The 17769-nt window shown below is 38.7% G+C and overlaps 1 protein-coding gene across 1 annotated transcript in view; it reads right to left on the bottom strand.

Annotated features, from left to right (window-relative positions):
* LOC137180151 (voltage-dependent T-type calcium channel subunit alpha-1I-like) overlaps nt 1-9270 on the bottom strand; it is a 223393-nt gene extending 214123 nt beyond the window's left edge. Inside the window, exon 1 of the mRNA XM_067585420.1 lies at nt 9196-9270. The gene's annotated coding sequence lies outside the window, so the exon portion shown is untranslated. The remainder of the gene's footprint in view (nt 1-9195) is intronic.
* Between the last annotated feature and the right edge of the window lie 8499 nt (nt 9271-17769).

The following is a 17769-nucleotide window of genomic DNA, read 5'->3' as shown; positions in this document are numbered from 1 at the left end:
GAATGATTTGGCCTGGTAACCTCTGTAACCTACATTTCTAATAAACCCTTTCCTTGATGCATTACTTATGCTGATGCAAAACTGCATAAAACCAATTAATTTTGATAACCCTGTTACCTTTAGCTATGTTTACAGTATTCTGTTTGTTGCCCAATACACTCTACTAGGGAGGCTATTTGCTAGCCACCGGTGACACCTACTACAAAAGTAAAGTATACATCTACAGTAACATTAACGGCTGTTATAGGACTAAAACTGGGTAATTATAACAGCATTCTTATTTTTACATGTTCTAAAAGTTGCCTTAGCCATCCAATTAAAAAAGCCAGCCAAGGCTAAAACTTGCATAACATGAAGATCCACACCAGTGAGTAGTGTGAGCATTCCTGGGGGAATGTCTTTGACTACACAGTACAATGGCCACCATGAAATGGTCACCACTTAAAGGTTTTTGTGGAGATCTGCACCCTGCTGACTCTGAAAACACTTAAGAGTGGAAAATGGAAAATGCAACAGTTCTTCAGTATATGATTTGTTTGTTTTAATATGATGCATGCGCATGAATGTATTCCAGATAAATTATAATTCATTAATATAGTCTGGTTTAGTTTTGGGACTAATACACACATTAAACAAATGACAACGACAATGATACAATTACACTGTTAAAGTTACTTTAAGGTACTATTAACTGGTTATGAAACAGTCTCATGATTCCTCTAATGCCTCTATATGACCTACATAAAAAAACAAGACCATCAGCAAGAAGATTGGCTATTTTTTTATAGTTATTCTAAATGCCCACTACCTCAGATTACCCACAGCATGCAGACCGGAAGAGCCTATGTTTACATTACATGTAGCATTGTGGCATGAGGGGAGGACATTTCTCTTCATTTGATAACGTTAAAAGTAAAGTTAGATTTGCTGTTGGCTGCCCAATTGATTTTAAAAAATAGTGTGTGAGCGAGCTGGATTTGGTGCGAATGCAGCCTTACATTTAATCAAGGTGTATGAACGGTACTAAAACAAAGTTTACTCAGATTCACCATTGTCATATGACAATTATTAATCTTACATAGCCACAAATAGATACATTACCTCATCCCTATGCATCCTGCAGACAGCTGTGTTTAAAAAAGAAAAATAGTATTAAAAATAAGTAGCAGATTTCTGTCACCGCTTCTGAAACAAATGCACACGCCAGCCAAAATCTTTATAACATGAGGCGGTGGTGCTCATGGGAAATCAAAGCAGTCTTCATTCCGGGAAAAACACTACCGCTTTTGTCCACAGGGGCTGCTAAAATCAACACAAATGAAAGTTCCTTGTAGTAACTTTAATTTAGAACAAAAAATAATTAGAGGACATGAGGCTTCTTAATGACATGAAACTGTTTGTTTGAATCTTTCCCTGTTATGGAAACAAAACTGCTTTCCAATTACCTACTAAAAATTTAAAACAGAACTGAATTTTTATGTTTCCAGTCCATTATTAATATAATACAATAAAAGCTTTAATATGCCACGAGACTCAAAGAATCAGGCAGGTTATGTAGTAATGTGTATTTTCCAAATGCCACAAAATTAAAGTAAATTAGCATTTCAAATTGATTATGCAAATACAATTCTGTTCTGAGATATAACTTGACACAACATTTAGATATCGCTTCTTCATTCCCTCATCTGAATTTGAAGCATGATGAGTGGAGATGGCTGGTTCAATAGGGACTGAGCTGTGACATTTTGGATTATTCAGAAATCTCTACATCTAAACTTAAGAAAAGTGATCAGAAAAATGTCCTACCACATAATATTGGGCCTCTGAAAGCTGTGGAGCTACAGTTGAGGAAAGATTGCCTCCTCAAGTAGTATGAAAATACTGTGCATAATCTTCCTGGAAGAAAAAGTAATGGTAATTTTATATGACAAAAGCTGACTGTTTGGGGGTTTATTGTTACAGTGCCATTTTCCCTGTTATATTTTCAATCATATTATATTCTTAATTTAAGATTATAAATTGAATATTTTAAAACCAGGATCTTCAATATTTGGATCAAGAAGCTTGTGAAAAATAAGGTTTGCCAAATTTAGTAGGCCTCACTTATTATTTCAATACATTTGATCAACATTTAAATAAAAGTATCAAATTGGACTCAGATTGGGGCCAAAAGAAATTAATTCAGTCATCCCTGCTATTAGCATTAGACACAAGGTACAGCTGAGGCTGATAGAAATGTCAAGTTTTGAAGCTATTTGGTTATAAAACCAATGTTTTGGACAAAATCAATTCTGACTTAATGATGGTGCTAGATAAAAAGTCAAGGGATGATGCATGTCTATAACAAATTTCTTGGAAATACCACAAAATCACACATCATTTCACCCAAAACCACAAATGTTAACTTAATGGTTGCACTAGAAGAAAAGTCAAGGGATCACTAAAATCATTAAGATTCATCTCCTAGGAACAGTCAATGTCTACACAGATATTTGCGCCAATAAATCAAGCAGAGGTTACGACACTTCACTGGACAGGTGAAAATTTGACCTGCTGGTGGTGTTAGATGAAAAGTCAGGGGATCATCAAAGTCAGCAGGATTTATCCCATGGGGAACATGAATCAATGTACAATATCAAATGGAAATCCACGCAGTAGTTGTGCAGATATCTCAGTCTGGATCAAAGTGGCGGACTGACCGAGCAACCAACCAGCCGACAGACCCACATCACCATCCCTGGAGCCAAATCCACAAAGAATCTCCTATCTGTTATATAAAGATACAACTCTTGCCAGCTCTTGATTTCTTCTTTTGTATTTTAAAATATCTGCCTTTCAGTGTGTGAACTCATCAAGCAAGCCAATCCTCTGCTATAACAAATGACAGCTCATCACATCAATGAGTCACCATCCCCACCAGGACTCCTAATGGCATGGGTTCAGTCCCTAACACGTACGACGATGACATCAACGGCTTTTGATTTCAAATCAGTCACTGGAAACAAAAGGGTACGCCGCTCATACTTTGGAGGTACAGCCACTAATGAATCAACTGCAGCTGAATATTGACAGTATGACATCCAGACACATACAATAGAGGGAAGAGTATGCTCGATGAGGAAGGAGGAGGTGTGCAAGGTCAAGGATGGAGGGGGAGAGGATCACAAGAGAGGGTGGTGGGTGATGTAAAGACAGTGCAGGAGAATCTTTGGAGCAAGAGGAATGAAATGAAAGAGGATGAGATGGCGGATGTGAGATTCATGTGCATGTGAGAGTCAAAGAAAGAGAGAGACGGAAAGAGAGTGAAGGAGAGAGAGAGAGAGGCGGGGGTGTGAGATGATGGATGTGAAGAGAGGGGAGGGTGCGTGGGGGTGATATGACAGATACCTCGTGAGTAACGGCAGGGCTGGGGCAAAATAACTCATTGCTAGAATTACACAGGGGGGCCCTGACTTTGATTTTGTGAGTGAGTGTACATCACAGAAGTAGAAGAACATATATACCGTATATATGTGCATGTAGATTCCTGTATGTACTGTATTTGTGCAGTTCTGTGTGCAAGATATGTGTCGGTGCATGGAACCGTGCAGAGAGAAAAAATGGGGAAAAGGTAGGATGACAACCACACTGCTGGGAGAGAGAGATACACAGAGTAAAATAAGGAGAGAGGGATAAAAAGAAAGAGAAGATAAGTGGGGAAGTGAGGGAGAAGAAGATGAAGAGGGCAAGGGGGGGAACCTAAAACAACTGCACAGAGATAAAGAGGTGTCCCAAGGTGAAAGATTATAAAGAGAGATAGATCCAACAAGAAGTGAGAGGCACACACACACACAAACACTGCTAAGCTCATGCTGACAGATAATGATGTATTGACACAGCTGGCCTGTAGGTGAGATTCACTGCACCTTTGCTACAGCGACTAATCCTTCAACATAGTCAGACGCAGAGGGTCATCATACTACATCACTGGACTAAAGAGGGAGGAAGGGTTGGGGTGAAAGAAGGAAGGAGGAAGGGAATTAGGTAACCATATGTGTGCACAAAAAAAGGTAAAGCAGGTTAAGCTGGCAGGTATACAGTCACACTGGACTGAATCGAGGAAAAAAATGTCAAGAGTACAGTGCAGATGTAGGGAAAAGAAAAAGGCTGGTAGAACACTATGTACCATGAGACGATCTTCTATATCGTATCTCTTATGGGCAATGTTGCAATCAATAAGCAGGATTGATTTACGGCAATGCTGAATTTTTATCATTTTTGTATCAAGGCCATAACTTGATTTGTTATTGAATTTGTTTGATTTGCCAAAAATAAACAATCCTTTATTATTATTTTATCCATAAAAAAAGTATGCCACATCATGATTACATATAATGTGATAGTTGATTTTATCCATTTCGCCCAGTGCCCTGTGAAAATAAGGCAGACAACAATGGGCTTCATGTACAGCAACAGAGATGATTTCTTACAGAATCTTCTCTGAGATACAGGGAATTCACAAGTGGCCCATTTTCTATTATTGTAGATCAAATGGTAAAACCAATCAATAGAGTGGTAAATGGTGAAGTGTCCAGGCTACCAGAAACCAAAATGTCATAACTACACTAACTTGGAACAAAAATGACTCCGAGACATGCCTGTTCTGACTCAAAGATCAGAAATCAGGATACTGTTAGAATCATGTATACAGCAAGCTGAATGACCAGGTGCCAGAAAGAAAGAATGAAAGTGTCGACTGACAAAAAACAGAGAACGTTAGGATGGACACGAAGTAGGTGAGTATACACGGAAGAAAAACAGGATGGAAGAAAGCAAGGAATGTAAGAGAGAAGGTAGTGTATGAGTGGGAGGGAAGTCAGCCTGCCAGAGCAGGTAGACCATTGTTAAGAAGCAAATAAACTGGGAAGCAAGAAAGAAAGAAGGCCAGGAAGTCAGATCGGTGAGATAATTGGGAGGGAAGGAAAAGGGTAGGAAATAAACAAGAAGTAAGAAAAGGAAGGAAGCTAGGTGACTGGGAGCAGGGATGTGCAGAGGACCCAGTATTTGTATTTGTATCTGTATTTGTTGAGGCAGCAAAATTATTTGTATTTGTATTTGTATTCGAACAAAAGTGGAAAGAGGCTTAAAAATCCTGTTTTTGTTTTTATTACGCTTATAATTTTAGAAAATTAAAGATGAAAATTAAATTGATGTCCAAATTAAGAAATATGTGTCATGTAGCAGGTGGATGTGACTCCCCTCATAGAGATGCTGATAGATGTAACAGCAGAGCAGAGATAGCGACTATAACTGACCTGCTCACTGGTGTTTGATATGTTTTGTTTTTTTCTTCCCAAAAACAAAAAATTTAAAAAATATTTGTATGAAACAAATATTCGTCAAAAAAACAAAAAACACTATTTGTGCTTTGCCGAATAACGTATTTGTATTCGGGCACACCCCTAATCGAAATGTCAATTAGTAAGGAGAAAGTCGGCCAGGCAGGAAATCAGAGCGTCATTACAGAGGACAGGATGGCAGACTGAATCACCACCACATTCAACATCTCCTCTGCTCTCTCTCCTACACCTGAATGGCTGGCATGAGTGATTGTTGTGCTGCTGTCGCTCGCCCATGCAGTGCAGGCCAGTGTGTTAGTCAGCTCAGAGGGGGAATCTGTACAGCTCTGACAGTGTTTATTAAAAAGCACCCTGTTTGATATGAGGATTTGGATTCATGCTCTATACATAGTTTAATAGGCTACGCAGCGCTTAGGCGTAAAGTAAAGAGAACAGTGCAGATAAAGCCGGCAGAGGATTTGTGTTTGACAGCCTTGAATGTATAGTAAAAACACACACACAGACACAGACCCGCACATCCACACAAACCCACACACTCACATGCAGTGCTATAATCGGCTGTATCCTATTATATTAGGTTCTGTCAAGACTTTTAGCCCCGCAGCCCACATGTAGGCAACATGCATGAACACATACGCAGATACACAGAGCATTCAAATTGTGTAACATGCTGGTTTTATGTAAGTGTGTCGCACACCCACTCCCTGGGAGTTGACAGTTTGCAGAGCACTGAGGTAAAGAGGAAGGAGGGAGAGAAAGAGAAAGAGGGAAATGATGACATAATGAGAGGTGTACAGATAATCCAGTAAAACAAATTCACTTGGACTTTTAACCTGTTTAAATATCCTTACAGTATGTAAGAATGCTTGAATGCACCATATACAGTAGTGTGGAAACTATTAGCTGACTGACACGAAATCCGTCACAAGCAATTAATCCTTTCAGTCAGTTATAACATGATAATGTTAGAAATATGCTGCTCAGAGCTAATTCAGACTAACGCCGTGTCCACACAGACAGCGTAGTGTGAGCAGCACATTTAGCAGAGCTGCAACGATTAGTCAATTAATCGATTAGTAGCCAACTTTTAAATTCTTCGCCAACTGTTTTGATAATCAATTAATCATTTTGAGTCATTTTTTTAAGAAGAAAAGTCACAAATTCTCTGATTCCAGCTTCTCAAATGTGAATATTTTCTGGTTTCTACAATAGTAAACAACATATCTTTGAGTTGTGGACGGTTTGTCAGAACAAAACAAGACATTTTATAGACCAATTAAGTAATTGATTAATTGAGAAAAGAATTGACAGATTAATTGATAATGAAAATAATTGTTTGTTGCAGCCCTAGATCTGATTTCATCACCCAAAAGTGTGGGGGAGGTTATCCTGATGGCTAAGTTAAGAGCCCAGTGATGGCTGGTGTGAAAGCTAACAATCAAACTTTGGTGCAGACCAAACAACCAGAAGAGGACACTTGAAAAGGAAGGTCTAAATCTGCTTCAATTCAAACTCTGGTTAGCCATATCTTACAAGGTGAATGATTATATTGAGTGGAGATACCAGAAAAAAACTATACAGAAGTATCTCTCAACCCAACAATAGAAGAATAAAAATCATCCATAGTTGCAGCCCTAAATGAATACACTGTTCATATGTGCTCATTATCATCAGTCCATTCTTTCTATTTTTTTCATACAACCAGGTCATCCATATGGAGGTTGAATGTTATTGCCTCACAGCAGGAAGGTTTTGTGTGGAGTTTGCATGTTATCTCTGTGTTCATACAGGTTTCCTGGGTTGCGGATGTGTTGATTTCCGTCCATTGTCTGGAGACTCTGAAATTGCCTTCAGGTGTTAGCATGAGTGTGTTTATCTGCATACGTGCTGGCCCTGTTAAGAGTTCTTCCCTGCCTTGCACCCATCGCAACAGCGAAATGAATGAATGCACAAGGCTCTGAGTGATCCGTCTAACACCAACAGGCATATTCAAATGCTCTACTTCAGTTTGATGGAGCAGAAAATGCGAGGGGATTGCATCATCCATTTACCACCAAGCAGGGTGTTGCATTTCCTTCCATCTGCTCCCAGTGAAATATGTGATGTTCCACCATCTATCACCACAGACTCTCATTTAGCCAGGATACTTCTGCTCAAGCTGTGCGACAATGTGCCCAGAAAAGACGTCTAAGGTAACACAACATGTGTAAACAATTACAAGACATGTCTGCGTCTGTTTCTCTGACTGGGAATTCAGATGGGGCATTTGCTACACAGCAACTTGTGTGTCTTAGCACATCTTTTCCAAACACATTGTACAAGATCGGTCAGAGGGTGGAAGCAGGGAGGTGTAGCGTCTCCTGGATCAGGTAACGGTGTTTAGTGTCTCTCTAAGAAATTTTAATGAAGAAAGAAACTTTCGATTTTTGGGCAGATTAAACCTTTGATCTTCCAGTTACAAAGCAGCTTTCTCTGACCTTCAACGATCTATCCACTAAAAAAACCTTCGTTATTATTGCTTTCATTGGAAGATGTTGGTTTTGAATGCTCTAAATGTTGTTCCAGAGAACAGGTTTGAGATGAGAGTTTTTATTAGTGTGTCTTTTTGTATGTTTTATGAGTTTTCAATCCAAACTTTCAGACTACAGGCTGGCGTGCAGGTTTAGTACAAAAAAATTGTAGTAAAACAGGCAGTAAGTGGACAGGGGTGGTCTTAAAAAAACAGGTAGGAGCAGACCTCTACATGAAATACAGTTTTAGAGAATGATTATGTGTTGTGGGCAGCTGTTATAGTCATGGCCTCCTCTAATCTTACTCAACTTCAACCCCCAAACAAACAAGAAAATCATGAATCAAGGACAGTACAAGATGGTCTTTGTGAGTCAGCAAACTGAAAAAGGACAGAAGACATCAAGAGTATCCAAGGTAAAGAGGTAAAAGCTGCTCCATACTAACATTTACCAACAAAAACAAGATCACAACCATGTCACGTAATTAATTCATGCAAGACATGTTGCTTTTGGTTTAAAAGGTCAGAGCCTTGTTCACTACAAACATGCATGCAACGAGAATACACAATGAATGCCTTCTATACATTTGTTTGAGTTTTCCTCAGATGTCATCCAGAATTACTGTCACTCTTACTGTTACGCTGCACCGAGCCAAGACATATCTGCTGCTGTCAGATTGATTTTCAAACCTGTTGGCACGAACGCAACGACGACATGCACGATACTGACAGAAGATGTAGCACATGGCTAATGATGAGAGCAGATTGACAAAGGAACATGCTAAGGGTTACAGAGAGTAATGACATGAAAAGAAATGAATTTGTGATATCGCACATATGTGTGTGTTTGTATGTGCTTCCGGCTAAATTGAAATGCTGCACCATCATTAAAGAGTGCGACACATTCACCTGCTCTCTTTCAAAGCCCTCCCTGCTCCTCCCTCCCCCCCTTATTACAGCATTTCCCTCTTTCTCTCCGTTTTCTATTTTCTCTGTTCCTGTTCACCTTTATTGCTTTCTGGCGCTGTCGTACAATGGCTCCTCGATCTGCTTTCAGTGTTGTTTTCCTGCCTTTCATTTCATTTCTTATCTTAAAATGTTGGTGTGTTTATCCTCCATCTGTCTTTGCCTCTTTTCTCCTGCTCTCAGTGACCACCTCCCTGTGATTTTATAGTCTCTCTCTCTTTTGAAGCCTTTCCAATTTTTAGTGCACCACAAGTGCAAGCACAGAAATGTGTGTACATCATTTTTTTAAATGTAAGTAAGTTACTATGTATTTAAATTCAGGGTTTCTCACCAAAAACACATTTTGTGTATAGTGTGGCCCAACAGAAGTGCATTCCTTACCTATAAAACATTTGCAGAGCCAGTTTAAGAGTGTTTTGAATCCTGCATTGTTTTCATCATGTTTGCTAGTTTGCAGCCTTCTTCTTTTCTGCCTTTGTAGGAACATCACTTCGCTGTTCAGCTGTTACTGCCACCAACTGTCCGTCAGTGGAATAGTGTGAAACCAGCAGCAGGTGTCACTCATGTGCTCGCTCGTACATTTCTGTGCATGCGACTCTCAAAAACATCGCTTCACACATAGTTGCTTTCTGGATTGTTAATGCTAGAACCGTGGGGGATCTTCAATGTATGTTACTATGTTTTAATAAAATATTCATGTCCCCCAGTCTTTGACTTTTCCTAAAATAATGTTGTGTAGTGCCCGCTATTGTTAGAAATAGTGGAAATGAATCCAGATTAGAAACATCGACATATATATCTATGACCGCCACCGGGTAAAATTTACCCGTATATGAAATGCATTTATTTCCATGTAGTCTGTGTTTTAACATACCAAGTTTCTAGGCAACGGCATTCGTTGGAGTGGGTGATCTGTCAACAAATCACCTAAATCAAGTCATAATTAAATTTTTAAAAGAGCAGAGGAGAATGACCTGCAAAAAATCCTTTTAGGGACATGTAGCGTTCAAATGAAAATGATTTAGTCTACTCACAAACATTCATTGAGTGTAAAACTTATTTATAGTTAATTGATTATTCGTTTGTTTCTGTTTTGCCATGTTACTGTTTAGTGTTTATAGGCTATTTTGTCTAATTTGTCCATTGCCTTACTCTGTTTTTATGGACGGAACACCAAAAGAGACATATATATTTGCGTTATGATGTTATAAATTTTAAAAAAAAAGCTTTGATGGTTACCTCCAATTTCTTGGTGATGTTCTCTTATTCACACATTGTTGAAATGCCTTAATTAATAATTGATTAGGTGAAATTGTGGGCTTGACTTTGTCATGCCGATTTTGTTGCCATGAGTGCGGTGGTTGTTCATTGTTATCATTATGGCTCATTATTGTACATTTGGGGTATTTAGGGTACTTTGATCATTTGAATAGCATTGGTTATCTCATTATGTGATGAATGTTGTTTTATAATAATATCAAACCTCACAAATATTTCCTTTTAATACCCATTTTCAATGTCATTTTAGACTGAATAATACTGACAACCATGCAAAGTGATTAGTGCTCTTAAAGATACTTAGATTATAAAACAAGAAGACCAAAACACAAGTGATGATTAAACAAACTAATTTTGTGACTTCAGACATTCCTTTGTGAAGACAATGCCATAATACAACAACAGAGTACATTTTATAGTATTAGAAATGCAGTAGCCAGGTGCATGGGTAGTTCTAGTGTTAACACAATGTAAGTCTGAGCATTGTAGCTAGGGTCCCTATAACATGAAGCCCACTTCTACTCAAAACAATCGTACTGACCAGTTTGAAGCTGAATTTTGTTACATCTCCATTCAGACAGGAATTCTCTGTCCTTCCTCTGTGAGCGATTTGCACATTGCGTCCTCTGTGTTTTTGTTTTATTTCTTCTGTGAAGTACAGCAGTACTGTGGTCATGGAGAGTTCTAATTAGCTTTAACTAGCCTGCAGTATATCACCTCCTTGAGGACTGAGATTGATCATCTCCAGCAGTGTGTAAGAGTGCACGTTGAGTATATTCACCAGCGTCACACGGTGAATGTTTGTGTTAGCTTGGTTAGATGTTGTGTTTGTGTATTTGCCTGGAGCTTAGATGAGATTAAGAGTAAATTCTACCTGGAGGCAGGCGTGACAAGCATTCAAAAACCTGGGCAGAGCCATTTGAGAACCACCAAATGGCCTGTAGGGGGAGAAAAGTGAGCACCTCTCTGCCCCTATTTGTAGGGAAAAAATTGCTGATTAATTAGTTAACAACTACCTTTTTCAGTGCTATTAGCTTGTGGGAGCTTTTTGAAATGTAAATGCCTGTGGTTGTAACTGAACCAGCTGATGATTCTGTACTTCTGATGTGCTTACATCAAGCATTACTTGAAAGAAGTAGTTGCTGGAAGTAGTTGAAAGATTCATTTAAAGTTCCCACATGTATTAAGTGTGTGTGTGTGTGTGTGTGTGTGTGTGTTTGGGGGGGGGTTACATTTTGCAAACTGTTTTTTTTTTTTTTTTTACAACTCCAGCAGGCTTGATTAAAGATTAAGTGCAAATAGTGAGTCATTGATTTCAATATGATTTCTCTTTTCAGTAGCCAAGGCATATATGGGCACTTCACTATACACATCTGTTGCTCCATCATCCCACTTATCTCAAGGGGAACTTGATTTTCTCTGGCACTTCAGAGGCCCTTCTTTCTTAACAGCTGTCCACTTGAAGAATAATAGCTCCAATATCTCTCTCCCTCTCTATTCTTGTCTGTAGTAGTACATACTGTATGTCCCTGTTCCTTTAAGTATGCTTTTCTACCTTTCCTCACTTCAATAAAAAACGTACATGATTTAGATTTACAGCAGCTTTGTGCTACTTCAACTCCAGAAGATCATTCGTATTGAATTTGGTGACCCCTTGACTTTTTCTCCGGTGTCATTTTCAGGTCAGAATATAATGGAGTTCAGGGTAGCTGCATAGCTTTGTTGTAGCTGTACTCTCAAGTACCTACAGTACAGAAACATGCTAAATCTTTCTGCAGTCATGATATCTGATCATTTAAAGCTTTAATCTCATAATATAAATAGCAGATTGTCAAGAAAACTGTTGTGCACATTCAGCGTTAGAAACGGTTTTTTTAAGTTTCGATCGCATAGACAAGAAGACACCTTGCAATTTTAATCCCACGAATGAAAAAAAAACTGCCAAATCAGTTGTGCCGCTGATAATATTTAACATCATAGCAAATAATAACACTGCAAATAATATGCTAGTTATTATCTTAGAGAATGACTGCAGACAGACAGCTATTGTTGTTAAAATGTCCATAACCATAAATTGTTGCTCTTACCATCACTCCTTACTATATTCAACCAATCACACCTCGCTTGTTTCTCAAAAATTATGAACTAATTCATCTCTGTGCTGATTTTATATGGCTGTTTAGCATTGTAATATATTAAAAACCACCCTGGCAGTGTTTAGTCATTTTGGACTGCACTGCCAATATAACATTGGATTTGCCAGAGAGTAAGAGGGAGAACAGAGGAGGTAGATGTGGGAAAGGGTACGAACAGATGGAGATTACACAGACTGCGCAAGGAATGAAAAAACTCAGCAATCAAGACTAAAAAAGGTGAATTTAATTTAAAAAGAAATGAAAAAGAAACTCCTGATACAACTGATTATATGATAGATTCTGCTCAAAAGCATTTGCATAAGTCTCATTCCTCTTTGTGTTGTGAAACAACCAAGTGTTTCCACACCAATCATTGCTTATTGACTACAAAGAGGTTTACTTATTGTTCTGTTTAGCTGGGTTTTCTGATTGCAGCAGGTTAATCAACAGACAATTGTAATGAGAAGAAAGCTTTCTTTGAAAAACAGAAATTTCACAGGTTTTCGGGAGACGTTTGAGAAGTGAGAGACGAGTCACTTACAGTTCAGAACAACCTATAATCTACAGATAATGGAAATCCAATGATCTGTGCTTGTTGACCTTGTATCAGTGTCATTCATACAAAGCACTTATGGAAGGCTCTGTAAGAGGTGATCTGAGATGCTGCTGGTATCAGGTTAGTGGACTCAAAGGTAGGGATAGAGAAGGATCTGTATCGGCGCTGTGCTCTGACTGGTCAATGTCAGAATACCTAGAAGTTGTCAAAGTTGGCGAGAGAAAGCCAAAAATTCTGACACGTAAGTCTATTTGTCGGCACATCATGAGGTGTTCCACTACAACACAGTACAAGGGATAAACCGAGCAATTCTCACTGCCAACATCCCATGAATGTTGTGTCCAACCCAACAAGATTCCTCCAAATTAAACAACCAAATACGTCATTTGACCATGCACTCCAGAACGACACAAAGGAGCATTTTCTAATCTACCAAGATAAGATCTATCAACAAGTCTACTAAGAACTCTCCAGCTGGTCCAGAATGCAGCTTCACATGTACTGACAGAAACTAGAAAAAGATCGTATTTCTCCCATTTTAGCTTCTCTTAACTGGCTCCCTATAAAATTTAGAATAGAATTTAAAATCTTTCTCCTCACCTACAAAGCCCTTAATAGTCAGGAACCATCATATCTTAAAGATCTCATAGTACCCTGTTCTTCCACTAGAACATTGCGCTCCCAGATTGCAGGCTTACTTGTGGTTCTCCAAAAGTGGAATGGGAAGCAGAGCCTTCAGCAATCAGGCTCCTCTCCTGAGGAACTATCTTCCAGTTTGGGTCCGGGAGGCAGACACCCTCTCTATCTTTAAGAGTGGGCTTAAAACTTTCCTTTCTGATAAAACTTGTAGTTAGGACCGGCCAGGCTTGCCTTGGATCAGCCCCTAGTTATGCTGCTATAAGCCTAGACTGCCAGGGGACTTCTCATGATGCACTGAGCTCCTCTCTACTACTCCCCCTCTCCATCTGTATGTATTCATGTACCATTAATGCATGTTACTAACTTGGCTTCTTCCCCGGAAATTTTGTGCTTTCTTGTCTCATGGATCTCCATGGATCATGGTCACGGACCACCTGGTTATTGATTGCGGTCTTCTGTGGACTGTGGCTGCGAAACCCCCTACTGCCGTGGTCGTGCTTGACACCCACGCCAGCTATTATTATTATTAGTCATATTTCTATTATATTATTGTTGTTATTGTTATTATTGTTGTTGTGCTTTTCTGTGTGTCTCTCTCTCCCCTCCCTCCCTCCTTCTTTCTCCCTCAACCCAACCAGTCAAGGCAGATGGCCGCCCACCTAGAGCCCTAGAATTTCTTCCTGTTAAAGGGGAGTTTTTCCTTGCCGCTGTCTCCAAGTGCTTGCTCATGGGGGAATTGTTGGGTCTCTAAATTAGAGAGTAAGGTCTTGACCTGCTCTATGTGAAAAGTGCTCTGAGATAACTTCTATTGGGATTTTAAAATTGACTCGACAGCAGTAATCTGCAGGACAACATTATATGTCTGTACTTTCCAAAAGCGTTACAAATTAATGTTAAAAAATAATGATGTTTTATGTTGTCATTGCAACATAATAACCACAGGGTTATGGTTAGGAGCCAATTGTAGTTACGGTCTTCAAAAAACTGTCCTGAGTCACAGCTGGAAATATGACACTAGAGGTTGGAAATGGGAAACGAACAGTAGTCTCCTGTGTCCATTTTTGAGTTAAATCATCCACCCAACCCACCACCTCCACATGCACCACTTCGCTGGGTCATAATTACCGCGACCACAAGATTGTATTTGTCACTCAAACATAACTAGAAGTGTTTTTTTGGGCGCCTGACATTATAACCTATTGTGTTGTTTTTCACTGGTGGACATTCTCATCCAACCATAATCATGCAGTCTAATCCCGGCGTGAGTTTATCCACGCTGTCAGTGACATAAAACAAAAAAATATGCTTTGTCTCTATTTGAGTGTAATTTTACTAGGAACAGGCCTCTAAAGCGCTGCTGGTTGAAAACTGATTTTGACCAAGCATTTGATCGATGAAAAGTATGAAAATAGGCTGTCAAAACCTTCAGCCACAACAACCCCAGACTGAAACTCCCTATTCAAGGATATCATACAAAAACAAAGGGTGTAAAGCTGAACTGATTTGTAGCAGAAAACAAATACAAGAGTCAGAGATGCAGCAACATCAATATGCAACCACAAATTGGAACCAAATTCTGTGTCTGTATCAATTTTTAAGTCAAATCAACTTGAGAGGGACACTTGAGAAAAATAAAACAACAACCACATCAACATGAGTTATCTGCTGTATAGCTGCAGGCCCGGACATTTTGTCACAGATATTTCTGATGTTCTGATGTCCAAAAAAACATTAAAACACTGCCAGGTTTTGGTGTTTCGTTGTTATTTTTTGTTTTGTCTTGTTTTTGCCTGTGGCATTGCTACCAATCAAAGTCAAGCCCAGGAGCAGTGAGCTGCTCCTGAGAATCACATAACTGCAAATATCTCTCACTTTCTCTACTTCGCTGTAAAGTTTGCACAATCATTTCTGGTTTGAGTTCATTATAATAATCAACCTTTTCTTTCCTTTGCTGTCACTATGGTAAAACTTGTTTTATACTTTTTATCCATATATCGATGTTTACTACTATGTAAATGCCCTAAACTAAACACAATTTAGTGCAGTAAAAGAAACAGAACATTTTATTCTATTTTATTACAGTGAAACTATACATATATATATATATATTGGCATTGATGGTAAGAAGCAGTTAACCCTTTGACAGATCTGATTCCATGATGAGCCATCAGCGGGCGAGTCCTTGCAGTGGATGATATTGGATCATATCTGACATTCAAACGCCTCTGCTGGAGCCTGATGCAACAGTCTGTGTGGGAGTGGAACTACGCAGAAGTCATTGATTACCTTGTGGGTGTACTAACAACCATATTTCGCTTCACAAAAAAAAAAAAAAACATATAATAAGTCTTTACTGCACTACACAGCAGTTTATTACTGAGGTAAACCTTCAGACACAAAGAAGAAAATACATACTGAACAATAAGAAAATAAGACTAGGTCAAAACTTTATATATGTCTGGACCGTGTATGAAATGTTTGAAGATATATGCTTAGATCTGTTTGCTTAAATGTAATGTCAGATGGTAACCTCTTCAAGAATTTCATTTTATAAATGTAAAATTCGACTAAAATAATGAGCAAATTAATGATATATTGTTCATTGCTGTTGAAATTAGGATTGTTTAATATTAATAACAATTCATGTTCTTTAAGTAAAATTTAAGATCCAACTGAAAATCAGCCCAAAACATTGTCACATGTACACACTGAATAAACATGTTCTAGCTTTTCCACCATATAATTACAGAAAGAGCTTTTGTCCTCTATATTAGGAATATGCGTGATAAGCAATGTGATGAGCACATAATGACAGTTGACAGTACATTAATTACAGTACTATGATCTCTTTGGGAGACAGGAGCACTATATTTCTCTATAAAATCATCATACAGTATGATTACAGAAGCCCTTCACAGTTAAATAGCTGTTTTATAAGAAAAGTGGAGTTGTTAAACCAATTTTCAAAAAAAAAAAAGATTTGTTTCTGTATGTGATATTGACATTATTGTATAAAAAAAACATTTTTGAGAAGAATAGTTGTGTTTATATAGAAGGGACCGACATATAAGAGCTTACCAATTAAAGTTGGAGAGTTTGATAGGAAAATTCCCAACAGCATACTGTAAGGGCACATTAATAAAAAATTAAGACCACTTACTTTTTTTAAACAGAAAGTTTGGAATGATATTCTACATATTATCTGGATCTTTTACAAATCTTTTGATCCAGTTAATTTTGATGATATGGTTGAATGAGGAAAAGTCCAAAACATAAAGACCTCCCTCTGTTAGAAACATTATCTAAACAAGAGGTTAAATGTTTGGTGACATCAAGGGAGGAAAAGACATAAGAGGAACTTGTTTTTGTATAATGGCCCACTCAAGCGGCCTACATAGCGTCCAGACACGGTTCCCGATGGCCAGTCCGACTGTGCCCCAGGATGACGACGGACGTTGACCAGCCAGTCATCTCAAGAGTTGGGCTGCTAGTAACTGAAATGGCGAGCTGGCACCCGGCCAGCGGCCCCTCACATCTCTAAAAACATCAGCGTTTATTTGGATAAAGTGACCACATTTTGAGAATCAAAATGATTACTTTCTCACCTGAAAAAACATTAAAACTTAATAAAGTGACATATCTTACAGTGAAATTTACCACAGCTTTCACCTGGCTCCACCATCACTGCCATTTGGTGCAAAATGCATTCTGGGATACTTGGCTGTCCCAAGCTTTGGCTGACTTCGGCCGACCGCTGGTGTAACTTCATCACTCAGCTTCTTCCTCAATCAGTCATGGACAATTGCAGTTATAGGGCTGGCCCCGCTGCTGCGGTCCAGCCAAAAGCTGAGCAGGGTAAAAGTTAGTTCACTGTTTAAATTTAAAGCCTGTTTAAATTACTTTTATCCCTGAGGAATGATGAACAATATTGTGCAGGGTTTGCGAGTTTTAAGAAAGGGATAAATGAAGGGACACTGGATGGGGGCATTTTGTACAATGTACAATATCCAAAGTGCCCCATTTTCAATTCATTTTATGCAGAAAAATATAAAACTTACAAGCAGCAGTATGTAAGACTAGTAAGTGTAGCAATGGCCAAGAATGTGGCCTAATCAGACATACTGTCTGGTGAGTGGTTATTCCAACATCATCCAATCATCCAGCAATGGATGATTTTCCAACAATTCCTAATTTTCTGTTGCTTGTTACAGGTTTTTTGCCCCCTAATCTCCTGTTCCACCTGAATTTCCTTTCATCACATATTGAGTAAGAGAAGTTACAGGCAGGCAGCAAGGTAAAACTAACCCTAAACCCCAGCACACTTATTTTAAAAGACATCAGACATCA

Source organism: Thunnus thynnus, chromosome 3 (assembly GCF_963924715.1).
Source record: "Thunnus thynnus chromosome 3, fThuThy2.1, whole genome shotgun sequence".
NCBI lineage: Eukaryota > Metazoa > Chordata > Actinopteri > Scombriformes > Scombridae > Thunnus > Thunnus thynnus.
This window is presented reverse-complemented; position numbering and strand designations above follow the sequence as displayed.